General features: G+C 34.6%; 1 protein-coding gene across 6 annotated transcripts in view; it reads left to right on the top strand.

Annotated features, from left to right (window-relative positions):
- BAZ2B (bromodomain adjacent to zinc finger domain 2B) overlaps window positions 1-13,990 on the top strand; it is a 118,519-nt gene that overhangs the window by 19,928 nt on the left and 84,601 nt on the right. For all 6 annotated transcript variants that reach the window (XM_026038167.1, XM_026038164.1, XM_026038166.1 and 3 more), the window contains exon 2: window positions 8,337-8,379. The gene's annotated coding sequence lies outside the window, so the exon portion shown is untranslated. The remainder of the gene's footprint in view (window positions 1-8,336; window positions 8,380-13,990) is intronic.

Below are 13,990 nucleotides of genomic sequence, written 5' to 3'. Positions count from 1 at the left end.
ATCAGTGGTGATAATTTGCACAATTCCGAAGAACTTCAAATTTTCCATAGTTATCTATACTTACAACTCTGCAAAGATTTGTTCCTACCTTCCTGTGCTTTACTTTTTCCCTCATTGTACTTGGACTGCATTTTTGTTTTTGTTTTTCTTTTTAGAGTAAATAAATTAGGTTACAACTCCTAGATTTAGAGTGGCCTTTCTTTTCTTTTTCTCTTAAATTTTTCCCACATCCCAGCTCATTCATAGTTCTTTTCCCCAACTCCTATTTGGGTCTGCTGTGTAATAAATACTTTGTAAATGCTGTGTGTATATCTTTGCATCATGCAAAATGAGGTGAAGTTTTTTGTTTGTTTGTTTTATTTTTTTGGGGCAGGCTTGGGAGCCCACAAGAGTGCCCCATCAGCTGGTCCATTGCTGCTCCTTGCTAGAGGTGTCCAGATCCTAGAATAAAAATGTGGTCCCAAGGTAGCAGTCAGGATTTAAACAAGGGATAAAACAAAGTGCTTCTTAAGCAACAATACTCGGGCTTTGTCTTGCTTTTTTTTCTTCAAATAAGACTTTAAAACAGAAGTCAATGGCAAACTGTCTTTTTATAGGTTATTCCTTTAGCTGTTCCTGGTGGCGATGGCAGGAGAGGAGCAAAACTGTGCTTCTCGTGGCAGTGTTCCTCCCCTCAGCTTGTCCTGGCGGGGCACGCCGGCCCGTCCATCCGCGTGGTCTCGCAGTTAGAGGGGCTGTCGCGGCGCTGTCGTGCCTGGCAGATGCACAAAAGCAAAGTGCAGCAGAGGCCGTATCGAGCAGCTGACATTGCTTTTGCTTGTGTTTGCCCATCCCCGTGCGTGTTGAGTCAGGGAATAATTCTGTCTCGTCTTTGAATTGTGGGAGTGATATAGCTCATTCAGTGATGGATAAAGCCTTCGTCAGCTTTAGGCAATCTTGAAGAAAAGAAAGATCGTTTCCACAAGACTGGAATCCTGATCAAAATATCAAATCCTAATGTAGACGATGTTGTTGCTGACATCATTACTTCCATCCATTGCAACAGTGAAAGGTCCTGACCTAGGAAGGTTTGTGGCTCAACGGGGTGTGATGTGCTGGCCGAGCTCTAACCAGCTGCGCCACTTCTGCCCTTCCAGAGGGAGGGCCTCCAGTTGTCCTTGCTGAGTTTAGGAACATCATTTGTCAACCCATGAGAAACAGCAAAGTGAATAGTAAAAGTGAAACAAAATACCCATATTCCTGAATTTTTCACTGAACTTAATATTGAACTAGATATAGTTTTAGTGAGGAGATAATGATACTGCACAACTACTGTGTTTTGCAGACACCAGTTATTTTCTGTGGTTGCTTTTCCTAGAACTGCCACTATAAATACTCTATAATATAACAGACAGACATTAGACATTTTCTTCTAGATGAATTTGTACTTATTACTGAAGATTTTGTGAGCTTTTTCCCTGAAAAAAGCATAAAAGACTAAGAGTCCCTGAAGTCCTTTGTGATGACACTGAACTAAATAAAGGCTTAAATAATTTAATTGCTTTTTTTTGGCCTGATGCACTTGAAGCCAAATAAACATAAAAATGGACACATATAGCTTATGTTATAGATATTTTCAAGATTTATATTTTCTCAAATTGAAAAGTCATGTCTTTTCCTCTTCGAAGTAAAAATGAAGGTGAAACACAAGCATATTTAAATTCATGAGGATTTGGTAGGACAGATGACAATTCAGAGTACCTAACGATGAATATTCTTTAGAAGGTGTTTACTTGATTGTGATCAGACAGTCTCACATACATCTAGGTAAGTGGATACCGATGCCTTGAGAATTGAGTGTAATGAGACAAGTCTTCAGGTATATATATCAAATTACTTACAAAAGTAAAGAGAAACTGCATGGTAGAAGCCTCAGTCTTGCATTTAGATCCAGTTCACCTTTTGTGTGCAGGGCCCTGTCAACTGCCATTCTGCTCCATTATTTGCCGCACAGCAGAGGTGCAATCTGCTTGCTAAGGAAACAGGTGAAAGCAGTTGTTGCTGGAGGGTTTTGCCTGGCTTTTCCAGCTCCTTAAAGTTTTTGCATGATTCCGATTTTGGAAAGGAGGGCTAGCGTAGTGCCAATAGAAAGTGTGGCTCCTTATGTTCCTGAAAATGGACAGTTCCCACCTGTTTCTGTTCCAGAGATGACTTTTTAGTTAGCACTACAAAAATGTTTTAACGAGGATCATAATTTCCTTACTTCCCTCCTTTGATTTGCCTTTTTACTTTACAATATTTCAGTAAGTTACTGTGAAGAAAAATTAACTTTGCCAGATGTGTGTTCAATGATTTTTTTTTTTTTTTAATCTTTCAATTCAAAGAGCTTTTCTGATAACTAGTTCCTTTCTCCAGTAAATAGAGTGTTTTTTTTATCAACCTACTGGCTAATAAAAACCCAAATTTCTTTTTGTCATCATGTTAATAGAAATTGCAAACTTTCACTCTCCTAGGCTTACAGAATTCAGCTGCAGTAGAATTGCTACCTCTGATCTTGTTTCTGTTTTTGCAAATTTAGGATTTGGGTGAACATTTATATTTCCTACTGGTTCCAGATTTTTATCTAATGTATTTGAAGAGTGCTTAGTTCTTCTAGTAGTAGGTAATAAAGACAGGAAAAATGACATTTTAGAGTAATAGCAGTTTTCCATCAGTTAACAGAATGAGGAATGTGTAATGGCAAATGAGCAGAAGTAATAGATTTTTGAGGAACCTGGAACTTTTGAGAAAAGTGGAACTTGATAATTTTGAAGACATACTAGTATTTTATCCTTCCCTGCAATTCATTAATTAATCCTCTATAGAACGTGCAACAGAAATCTGTGAGCAGTTACCAATATGCCATTCTACATGCCAGCAGATGTAAATGTGATTGCTTTATCTTTTTCTTTGGCTAATTTTTGCATTGAATGATTCGATGAGGTGAATATGTTTTGTTTTCTCTGTGCTGTGTTTTTACTTTGTGCAATGACTTCAGTTATTTTCATCTAACATTCCCATTGGGAAAGCGCTGTTGAGACCTCTGGAATACAGTGTCCAGTTCTGCATCTTTTGTTCTGGAAGGATTATTAGCAAGGATACCCATTAAGATGCTGAGGGGAATTCAGAGACTTAGAGAAAGAAATTGAAATCCTTCTATAGAAGGTAAGTGAAAATGAGATTGAACTTTACATATGTTTAGCCTAAATGAATAAAAACGGAGATCTTGCAAGTTTCTCCTCTATATGCAACAAAATCCGAGACCAATTAAGCAATTTTCCAGTTCAGTCTTTTAAAATATCCTAATTTTGTTAGCTTTCCTGTCACTGTAATCTTCAGGAATAGAGAAGTCCTGAATTACTAATGGAAAGTAGGAAGAATGTGAATTTAAAACTTAAATGCTTTAAAACTTTTTTTTTAACATTATAACTAAAATGGCAGCAGCACCAAGTTTTATAAGTTTATGTAATGTATTGTTTTTATTGGAGAAATAAGCAAATTGCGGTAATAAAAAAGATGACCCCGACCTCACAATTTTATGAAAATCTTGCAGTTTTTGCAGTATTTTGTAGTATTTTCAAGTTCTAGGTTTTCATTTAATTGGGCAGATACCATTGCTAGAAGGTAAACCAGTTATACCAGTCTTGCATAAAGAGAACACTTGCCAAATGATAGCAGTAATGAAGATGGGAATTCACCCCACCCTGACTTCCCACTTAATTCAAAACTTTATTAGCTGCATTTCTGTGCTAATATTAAGCACAGGAAATTTCCTTTTTACTTTGTAAACAATGCAGAAATAATGCAGAAAAAGGCTTTAAATGACATTTAATTGCACAGTTAATTATAAAGTAAAACTGTTTTACCTGTGCACATGAACCATCCCGTTTCTGCAGTTTGAGAAGGGATTTGCTCACCCCTCTGTGAGTGTACAGCAACACTGTAGTTAATGAGAGAAGACCTGTGCTGGGTGAATATGGAAAAATGAGAGAAAAAAAGTCAGATTTCAGCCTTCTTCTTCAGGGACTTACTGCATTTTCTGGTTTTGCTGTTTTAAACATTAAAATTCCTTGCTTTCAGTATAGAATTTCAACAATTTCTGGCTTTTTATATGTTTAATTACTTAATCTGAAATGTGAAATTAAATTTCACATTTTATTTACATTTAAAGATATTTTGCTTTATACTTTGTAATAATCAGGTCTACAAATGAATTATAATAAGATTTTATTCTTTTGGGCTATAATAAACACAATAACTGTACATAAAGACCTCTTTGTAAGTAGTTGGGGTTTTTCATCTTTTGATGAAACTAAACCACTAAATGACAAATCCTAAGTTTTTCATTTCAAAATAAGTACATGAGTTGTCTTAAGGAAAATAATTTTTAATCTGACATGGTATTCATTGGTTCTTGCTAACATCTTCATTGCACTGACATGTTGGTGTTGTGCAACTTCCTGAAGTTCATGCCAAATGACACGTTCACTGTTGAGTTTCAGCTCAGTTTTCCACGCATTATAGCGTCTGTACGTAAGTCACTGGTAATTTTGTGCTTAGGACAGTATGGCCAGAATCAATCTATTCTTTTAATTGGAGAGATTAGCAATACACGTGTAAGAAATACACGTGTAGAAACGTTTAGCAATACACATGTAGAAACGTGTAAGAAACACTGAATTTCTTTATTATTTATGAAGGTATAGATGCTTCCTCTTCTGTAGTTTCAAAGCATGTTAAACATAAAGCTTCAGTCTTGCTCTAAATATATCTGCAGCAGAGAGTTATTTTTCAGAGTTCATAATTGCTTGGCTTAGTCATGTTTTCTTAGCAATTTGTGCTGTAAATAAAAGGCAGGTCTCTCTGTTGACATTTTACATTTGTTTTTTACAGAACCTACTTTCTGAATACAGAAATTATGATTCTTTCTTGAGTCTTCTTCTAAATAAAGTTTTCTACCAATAGTGAAAACTAATTGGTCAGATAATACAAATTTGATTTTGAGTGAAACAAATACCAAGACTGAGCAATCTTCTCTGGAGGAGGTAGCAAAATAAGCATGCAAATGAACACAAAATAAGCATGAACTAGCAAAAACCACCTAGTTCAACCGTGGTCCCAGTGATGGTTGTAGGGTAGATATAACCCATTTAGGCAAATGTTTCTTTCTTCTGAGACAGTAACATATTGTATTTATCCCATCCTTACTCTAGACTTATCCTGTCTTTACTCTAGATTTTCAGATGCTGGATGTCTTTCTACAAATAAAGTTTGTAAACAGAAGCTTAAATTTGGGCTTGGGCTCACTTTTAGATTAGTGGGGTACAGTTGGTATGAAACACTACCTGGAACTAAGTGCATTTCTTTTTATTTATTTATTTAAAGCTTTTTGTGCTGTTAAAGTCCTGTCCCTTTTATTTAACTTGACTTCATAAGTTTCTTTAGAATATACGCTTCTGATCAGCTCTCATAGTGTTAATGTAAAAATTATACATGTTACTACTCACAAATGGTAGTTTCGTTATTAAAGAAAGACACAACTGTGTTTGTGCTTTTTAACTACAGTAATTTCTGTAAAACAGAAATAAGTCTTACAGAACAAGTCAGGCTTGTTATTTACAGTTTTTCAAAGTGATGATGATAAAATTGTGTTGCACCACTGATAACTGTGTTTTGATTCTCTTAGGACCACCAGATAAGAAATGTACAAAAGACGGGAGAAAATATGAAGAATATATACTTCATGTATAATTTGCATACATTATTTAAAGTAGAGTTAGGTTAATTAAAGATGCAATATGTGTGTATATGTCACACATATGAAGTAAACAATTGATAATGTAAACTTTCATGTTTAAAATGTCCTGATTGTCACCCCTTTCCAAGGTGAACCTGACCCTCTCTTAGCTGCAGTAAATTATATGCCTCGGCTGCCTATGGAAAGGTGCTTACCTTCTCACTCAGATAAGTAAGTTCTCGGGTATTAAGGGCATGCGCAAGCGGGACACTGCTAATGACATGACTGCTAGAGCACAAATTGGGAAAACTTGGCAGGCTGCAGATCTTCAGGTCTTCAGATCAGTGCTGAAGGTGGACTAAACTTGTATTGCAGGTCTTGTGATTAAAGATCTAGTCATCAGTCCAAGAAATCTTAGGAAGTACCCGTGCACCTTCATGTAATATATACTTCTGCTGTGATTTGTGCGGTGAGAGGCTGTGAGATACGCCCTGGACTGGACCAAGTGGTTTTGTGAATGCACGTGGACTGCACTGAAAAACATTTGCTCTTAGGAATGCTTCTTAACATGGGCAAACCCTGTAGTGCTTGAGCCGTAGTAAAATTAATCTGGGGAAAGAATGAAACTTAGCTGGTTTTATTTGCAGTTGTATGGTCTTTTTCCAATTTCTTTTCCAGTTTCTTTTGGAAACTTCTTTCTGTTTGCGGTATTTTTTTTGTTTCTGATGATGTTGAGACCATTTTCCCAGCACTGACCCTTTTTGTGTTCTGAAGCTTGCTGTAGCACTGACTTTTAAGAGAGGAATTTCTTTCCATTCTTGTATCCGGTGAAGGAGACCAAGTAGAGCAAGAAGGTGGCAGCTGACAGAGGCAGCCAATTGCCAGAGATAATTCCTCAGGATTGCCACTTGTGGACTTTCTTCTCTTTTGGAAGTGTTCCCCTGAGGGAGAAAATAGGATCTTCTCCTGTGCAGTTGGGTCCTTAGGCACCCAGATAGTATTTATTTATAGAAACTAACTTTTTCTTCTTCTTGGTCACTATTCAGGAACCAGAAAGCTGCTACTTTGCAGTATGATCTGTCAATAGTAAACTGTAATTGTTTGTCATCCTTTGCAAATTATGACCTGCAACTTTAAGGACTTTTCTTACTACCCTCAAATGTATTTAAGCTTCTAATTTGGAGTTTTGTTGGGTTATCCAGTGCCTTTGGGAATAATGCTGGATCAAGACTTCTGGCACTGCCACAGGTATAGATGTACTCAGATATAGAACATCATTGAAAAATTGCAGTGACCATCTAGGAACTAGAGCTTCAGTTGGAAGCTCTAGTTGGAAACGCCGTGTTTCCAATTTAAAAGGAGAAGTACAGCCTTGTTTCCTAACTTCTGAAGATAAGCCTAGGGTTCTAGTTGGCCTAGGGGGCTGTTTAACTGAAGAGCAATTCTTTCTGATCTAGATTGCTGAAATTTTGGATCTTTAAATACAGATGTCGTAGTAAGTGTTATATTTCTATCAGCATGATGCTATAAAAGAAAAATTAAAGAGGGTCCATATATGAACCTAGGTTTATAAATATGTATGTGTGTGTGTGTGTATATATGCATATATTACAAGTCCCCAAAGTGTGTGTGTGTGTGGGGGGGGGAACTTGATTTACCATTTTACTGTAGAATTTTTTTCTTTTAATATATATATATAAATATATATATACACATAGATGTATATATATAGGGAATTATGCTTATTTCCTCCATTTAAATTGTCCACTTCTGCCGCTGAAGTACATCTACAAATTTTGAATTGACAGTGTCATGTTTAATGCCCTGGAAGGGGCTTTTAAAAGCCTCAGCTGTATAAAATTGGAATTGTTTATTGTTTAAAGCTATTTCAGTTATTATAAAACCCCAACAATATCAGATTTTTCTATTTTAGCAAATAAGTCTCCTTTAAATGTTTGTATTCTAGATGTTACATCTATTATAGACATTGCATAGGAAATAGAAGATCTGAACTGTATGTTCAAGGAAACGTGATTTAGGCAGAGGAAGATGAAGAAGGTGAAGAAAGGAATCCACACAATTTTTTAAAAACCGTTTTACTTGTATGCTGAATTGTACATGGGTTTTGTATGAGCACTGACATGCTTCTGAATTCTTACAGCATGTGCTGAAGGTTTGTGCCAGAGTACCCCATTAATGAGATGAAATGCTGATTCCAGTTAAAGAAAATTGAAAATTCCCGTTGATTTTAGTGAGACTGGAATTATTTTCCTTTTAACTGAAAGATTCCTTTTAATTATTATTTGCAATAAAGCAAATGCAATGTATTACATCACAAGGATAAATTACATATTGTTCAAACAGAAGAAAGTGTGATTGCATAACACCTGACTTAAACTATTCTTGCTTTATTGGCTGTGTGAGATAATTACAGCACTTCCAGTGGAAAGTGGAAATATTTTGTGGCCATGTTTTTCTGAGAACTTTTTTTCCTTCTTCTAGATGTGCGTTACTCTGTCCTTGTAGAAGTTACTTGATAAAAGGATGATTCAGCTGATCATTAACTGTTTTCTGTTTGCAGCTTGCAAAACGACAATGTCATAGAACTGACCACATTCATCACAGTAAGTGTACCATAGCAGTAAGTATTCAGATAACATTCTGAGAGGCATGAATCATACAGGGAACAGGGAATTGTTGTTTATAGTCTATGTACTTTATGATTTATAGATTATATAAATCATCCCAGTAATGCGCCAAATTCTGCTCCCAGGTCCTGATTCAGCAAGATGCTTAAACATATGCTTAAGTAAGCTTTTTAGATTCTTTGTCATCTACATTTGCAATAACTTTTGTGGCTTCAGCTTGACTTCAGGCTTAATATTGTGTAGTTCTTTAGGGACCTCTGTTATTATTTTTAATCACTAATAGCATTATAATAAGCAGTAACGAACATTTTTGGAGTTTATCTGTGTAGATTTGATATACAAATATGATAAAATATAATCTTAGTGAGAAAAATGTTTTGAGTATGTCTTAATAATTTTGATGCCTGACTTAAATCAGTTTAGGGAATGGTATTGAAACATTCCATTAACAGTTTCAATTTTAAACTTTCATGCTTCAGTAACTTTCAGAGTTATTTTGAATGTTCTGAATTAGTGTGGTATTACGCTACACAGTAAGTATGTGTTACCCTCTTTTATTAAAAGATGATGTAATTGGACTATTTAACAAATGGGACTGTTATAAATAAGAAGTGAGGAATTTTGCCTTCACATTAATTTGCTCTCTTTCCAAGACAGTTTTAAAAATGCTTGTATCTTCAGGTAAAATAAAGTTCTGCTGAAAACTAATGTAAATGGAAGGAAATTACACAAAAAGCCTGAGGCAAATTTATGGATTAACCTTTCGGGTACTTGTTTTCACTCTCAATGTAGTTGTGGTCTGTGAGGACCATAAACTAAGGTGTATGAAAGTATGAAATAAATTTGAAAAATGATTCCAAATGAATAGTGCTGGTCTTTCTTAGATTAGATACAAATTCTTCATGCTTTCATGGTGTATCCTAAAAATGTACAATGCATGATTTATTATGTAAATAGATGCTTTGAGTTGGTGTCCAGTAATGAGGTTTTACACTGCTTAACAAGATCCTTTCTTAGACCCTAGACTGGTTTGCTGTACAAGTCTTATGTTTTGGTGTTTTGGTAGTGACCTTCATTCCTGCATTCCAGAGATGCTTACAATCAGTGAAGTTATAATTAGCACTGATAAAACAACAACAGCAAAACTAATTTTTTTTTTTTTTTTTGGAGTGTTGTCTAAAAATCTCTTTAAGGTTAGATTTAAAAGGCTCAGCCTCTGGAAGAATTCCTAAAGGAGTTAGTTCCAAAGTAGAAAGAGAAGCTATTAAGGCACTACATGTGACTTCAAACAGTATTTAGGAATAGTAAGAACACAGGCATCTGCTGACTTCAAAGAATAGACTAGTTTTATATGGAGAGAGCAGATCTATTATACAGGAGGGAACAAGTGATCTAAAGGTCAAAAGAACACTTTTTAGTGAATACATTGCTTAGCAGGCAGCCAGTGATATGATAGTGAAACAGGAGGGAGATACGATAACGTGTGTAAATGAGGAGCAGAAATTTGAATCAGTTTAAAAAAAAAAAAAAAAGAAAAGCTAGGAAAGTCAGCAAGTAGTTTGCAGTAATAAAGTCAGACAAAAGCAGGAAGACTGTAACTAGTTTCCACTGTGACTTAGAGATTACTGCAGGGAGCAGACATTGTGGAACTTGCGCTAATATATTAGAATGCTTCTTATTAATGTAAGGTAAGGTTGTTTTAATGAAAAAGTCTTCTTTTCACAAAAAAAAACCTAAAACTTTTTTTTCTTTGATGAAATAATTTATTTGCTAAAAACTACTGAAGCTGGCACTAGCTCAAAATTAAGTTCCCTTCTCAAACTCTCTGTGTCTGAATAAAGACAGGAATCTTTCTACAAGGAGCTTCCAGTTTTAGATGTTCTAAAAAAAAAACAGGAAAAAAGAAAAGAAAAATAAGAAAAAATAAGGAAATAAGAAAAGAAAAATACCTTTTCCTTTCAAGGTTGATACTAATTTACAATATAAATACATGGAAGCATGAATGCAACCATTATTTGAGTTTAAAACTGTCTGTTATCTGACCATTCTGAACACTCAAATGTTGTTAGCATTCTTTCCTCTTGTGTTTTTGAAATCTATTGCCCACACATGAGTCTAGACCTTAGTTTGAGGAACAGTTTTCCCTAGACTGATGGGCTTGGACTGAGAGCTGGCAGCTGGCTGAAGCTTTCTCTTGCTCTGCTGAACAATCAGGGCAAATAGTGAACTCAAAAGGGCCTAACTCTGTGAAAGAATGTTCTGTAAATGGTGAAGTTGACATGCATACGTTTTTTTCCATTTAAATGTGCAATGGGATAAGAACAGAAAGAAATTATACAAAGATTTTAATTAATTTTCCTTTAGGTTATAAAAACAAATGGAAGGGAATTAATAGCTAGGTGTACATCTTTCTCAAAACAAGCTTCTTTCAAAGGGTTTTTATTTATACAAATTCTCTCTGCTTATTATTCTGCTTATTAAATTATTCCCAATTTAAAGTTACTTAATCCATTTGTTAAGGCTGAAAAAAGTTAATGAAAAAGAAGTTAAAAACTTAGTAATCGCTAACATTTTTTGTGGTTACATTGAATTATTTGGTCTACAGAACATACATGCTTTTTTTCTGAATTAATACGAAAACAACACTGCTATCCAAACAAAGAAATAGCATATTTTTACGTTGAAAATATGCATTCTGTTATAAGTATTAGGTTGCTTGGGAGAGAACGGCAAATAATAATTCTTATATTTTGTATTTTGTCTTTTTTCCTGCTCAGGTTATGCTGTTTTGAAGGTCGGAGATTACTAATAACCACTGATTACCCCCCAAAAAACTTTTAACTCCTAACCACGTCTCACTTTTACTATTTTGCAAAAGAAAAAACCCGAAATCTTAAGCATCCCACTTTATCTGTAGAGACAGAAATAATAGAGAATGCTGATCTGCTACCTGAGAAGTTATACAATATTACTTTCTATAAATATGTATTCATAATACTTTGAAGTGATGATTGTATTGCATGAGTTTTCAGTATAGGCCAGTGCTTGCTGACAAAAGACAGCGGGTATTTATCTTTACCCAGACAGCGGGTATTTATCTTTACCCAGAGTTTGTTAAGATAGTGATTAAAGATGCTTTGAACCACACTGAAAGAGAGAGAACGAAGGGATTTTAAATGATGGTACCTTACAGATGAGTCTTTTAGAATGAGGAGACTCTGATTCTACTTGCCTGAATCTTCACTAGTCCAGTATGTTCGGAACACATTATGTAAAGATCACTGTAGGACTGTCATTGACCCAGATCAGATCTCAGTATCAGAATTTATTGTCTAGGAACAAGAAAACTCTTAATTTTTAATAGAATGTTGACGACTATCTATGAAATAATCTCAGCTACTTTATTGTACTTAAATTTTCAGTTTTTTGGTTTCATTTCTTCTTTTGTTGTTGTTTGCTTGTTTGAAGTAGACATAGTGAAAGTTTCTCAAGTTACCAGTTCCATCAACGTAATGGAAATGCAACTTGAGTAAGATGATGTTGGGTTTTTTTTTATTATTTTTATTTAATGTGGTTGTAACAAAGCAATTTCTGGTTATTATTAACTATCCGTTTTAATGTAAGAGATCAGCTAAGCAGTAGGCAGTGTGATGTTTGGAACACAATTTTGTAGTGAGCTAGAGGATTAGGGGAAGAAGAGTTCATACTGTTAAAATATATTGCCACTGTAGAAATAATGATGTTAGTTAATATTCTAGTTAGAAGAAGAATGTTGATATTTATAATCAAATGTTTGTTTGTTTTTCTTTTTTTTTTCTTTAAGAAAATATCTTGACTAAAAAGCTGAAGCAGTAGTAGTAAGGATTTGGCAAGTTTTGAAAACAAGACCCATTTCCTTTCCAAATAACGAAGTCTGCATTGGCATAATGTGAATCAATCACAAGCAGTGTGAAGGTAAACAACAACAAAGCATGCAAGACTGTCCCTTTCAGGTCCAAAAAAGATCCTATACCTTTGAAGTAGTGGCTGTGAAATACAGAAGCAAATTGAACAGAAGCACTTTTCTTAATATAAAATACACTGTTAGGTGTGTGTACATAGTAACCTGTTAAACTCAATAAAAAGCACATTTGCAGAAACATTTAGGTTAGGCAAGCGTCTTGGTGTTTTAGATCTGTGTATTTATGACTTGGCAACTGCTAGAGATCAGAAGAAACTGAACAAAATAAACGTGATGATCAAACTGTAGGTGAAATGAGGCAAGTATGGGAATTGACAGGTATTGAGAAATTATTAGTAATGGGTTTAGAGCCAACTGTGCAGAGAGGGACAGGGGAAAGAAAGGGGAGGAACAAAATCAGTAGACTCAAGCTGAGCAAAAGTATTTATTTTATTGCAGCTGGAGTTTATCGTTGTTTGCTCTCCCCTAGATGTTTCCATTCTCCTGTCCAGGAAGCTACTTACGTACTTAGATGTACTTAGGTACTTAGTAATGAAAAAGGAATCTTCGTTCCTGGATTTCCTCAAACATGCTGCTTCCTGCTTATAGCACTGCTTATTCAAAAAGATGTTCATTTGGCAAAATTGGAAGAAAAACGAAAACCTTCCAAAACAGTTAATCTCCAAGGAAATATGAAAATGTATCTTTATACATTAGTAGCAATTGAAGATTTAATTGTATCTTTACTTCTGTATGACAGTGATGAAAATTCTCTAAGAAACTCAGAATAGTAAATATTTAACACTGCTTTTTGTGCTTATTTACTACAGTAAATGTACCTGATGTAAATAGAAGTAGAGGAGAGTAGGCTTTTTTTACTCTTCACATAGCTATGTTTAGATTTTTTTTTTCTAATTAAAACTTCAAGTTGTGGTATTTTGATGCCACTTAAAAAGATAACTGTGTGGTGTTAATTTTTAAGAAAATCTGGTTTTAAATTTTATTAAAATAATATTTTGTGTGTCAATGTGTATACTTCTTTGCATGTATTTATTTGTTTATATCTCATTACAAAGAAAAACAAGTTAGTATGATAAATTAGAGTTCTTTAAAGTTAAAAAAATAAACAGGAGTTGCAAGGAAAAAATCCATGAGGTGTGTTTCTCCCAGAACACCTTGCTGTATTAATTTTCTTTTATACAGCTGTTGGACTGATTTACTATGTTGTGTTTGATAATAGGCAAAAGTTTCTTAAAAGCTACTGACACAACTTTTTAAAAAGTTCCTTCAAGTATTTTAATCTGAAAAACAGATTTAATAATGGCTGTATGCTGAAAGGGTTAAAGAACAGATTTGATTATGTATTGTTAATCCGTGATTAGCATCCGTTAGGAGGAATAAGTGGTTTACTTAGCTTCATTGTACAGATGGCAACTGGAGGAGTTCAGATGTAAATTGAATTTTCTGTAGTATCACTGTATTGTTAAAACCAGCTGGTTTTATTGTTGTAATAGCAGTGATAAGGCTGCACAAAAAAAAAAAAAAAAAAAAAGGACAAGTCTTGTTATGTGTAGTTCAAAAGTCTAAGACTTCAGAAATCTCTCAAAATACAGTTGGTCAAGAGTTTTAATGAAAAGGCTATTTTTA

The sequence above is a fragment of the Nothoprocta perdicaria genome, unplaced genomic scaffold (genome assembly GCF_003342845.1).
Source record: "Nothoprocta perdicaria isolate Ctin4 unplaced genomic scaffold, notPer1 scaffold_203, whole genome shotgun sequence".
NCBI lineage: Eukaryota > Metazoa > Chordata > Aves > Tinamiformes > Tinamidae > Nothoprocta > Nothoprocta perdicaria.
The sequence above is the reverse complement of the archived record's forward strand: the minus strand, read 5'-3'. Positions and strand labels throughout refer to the sequence as shown.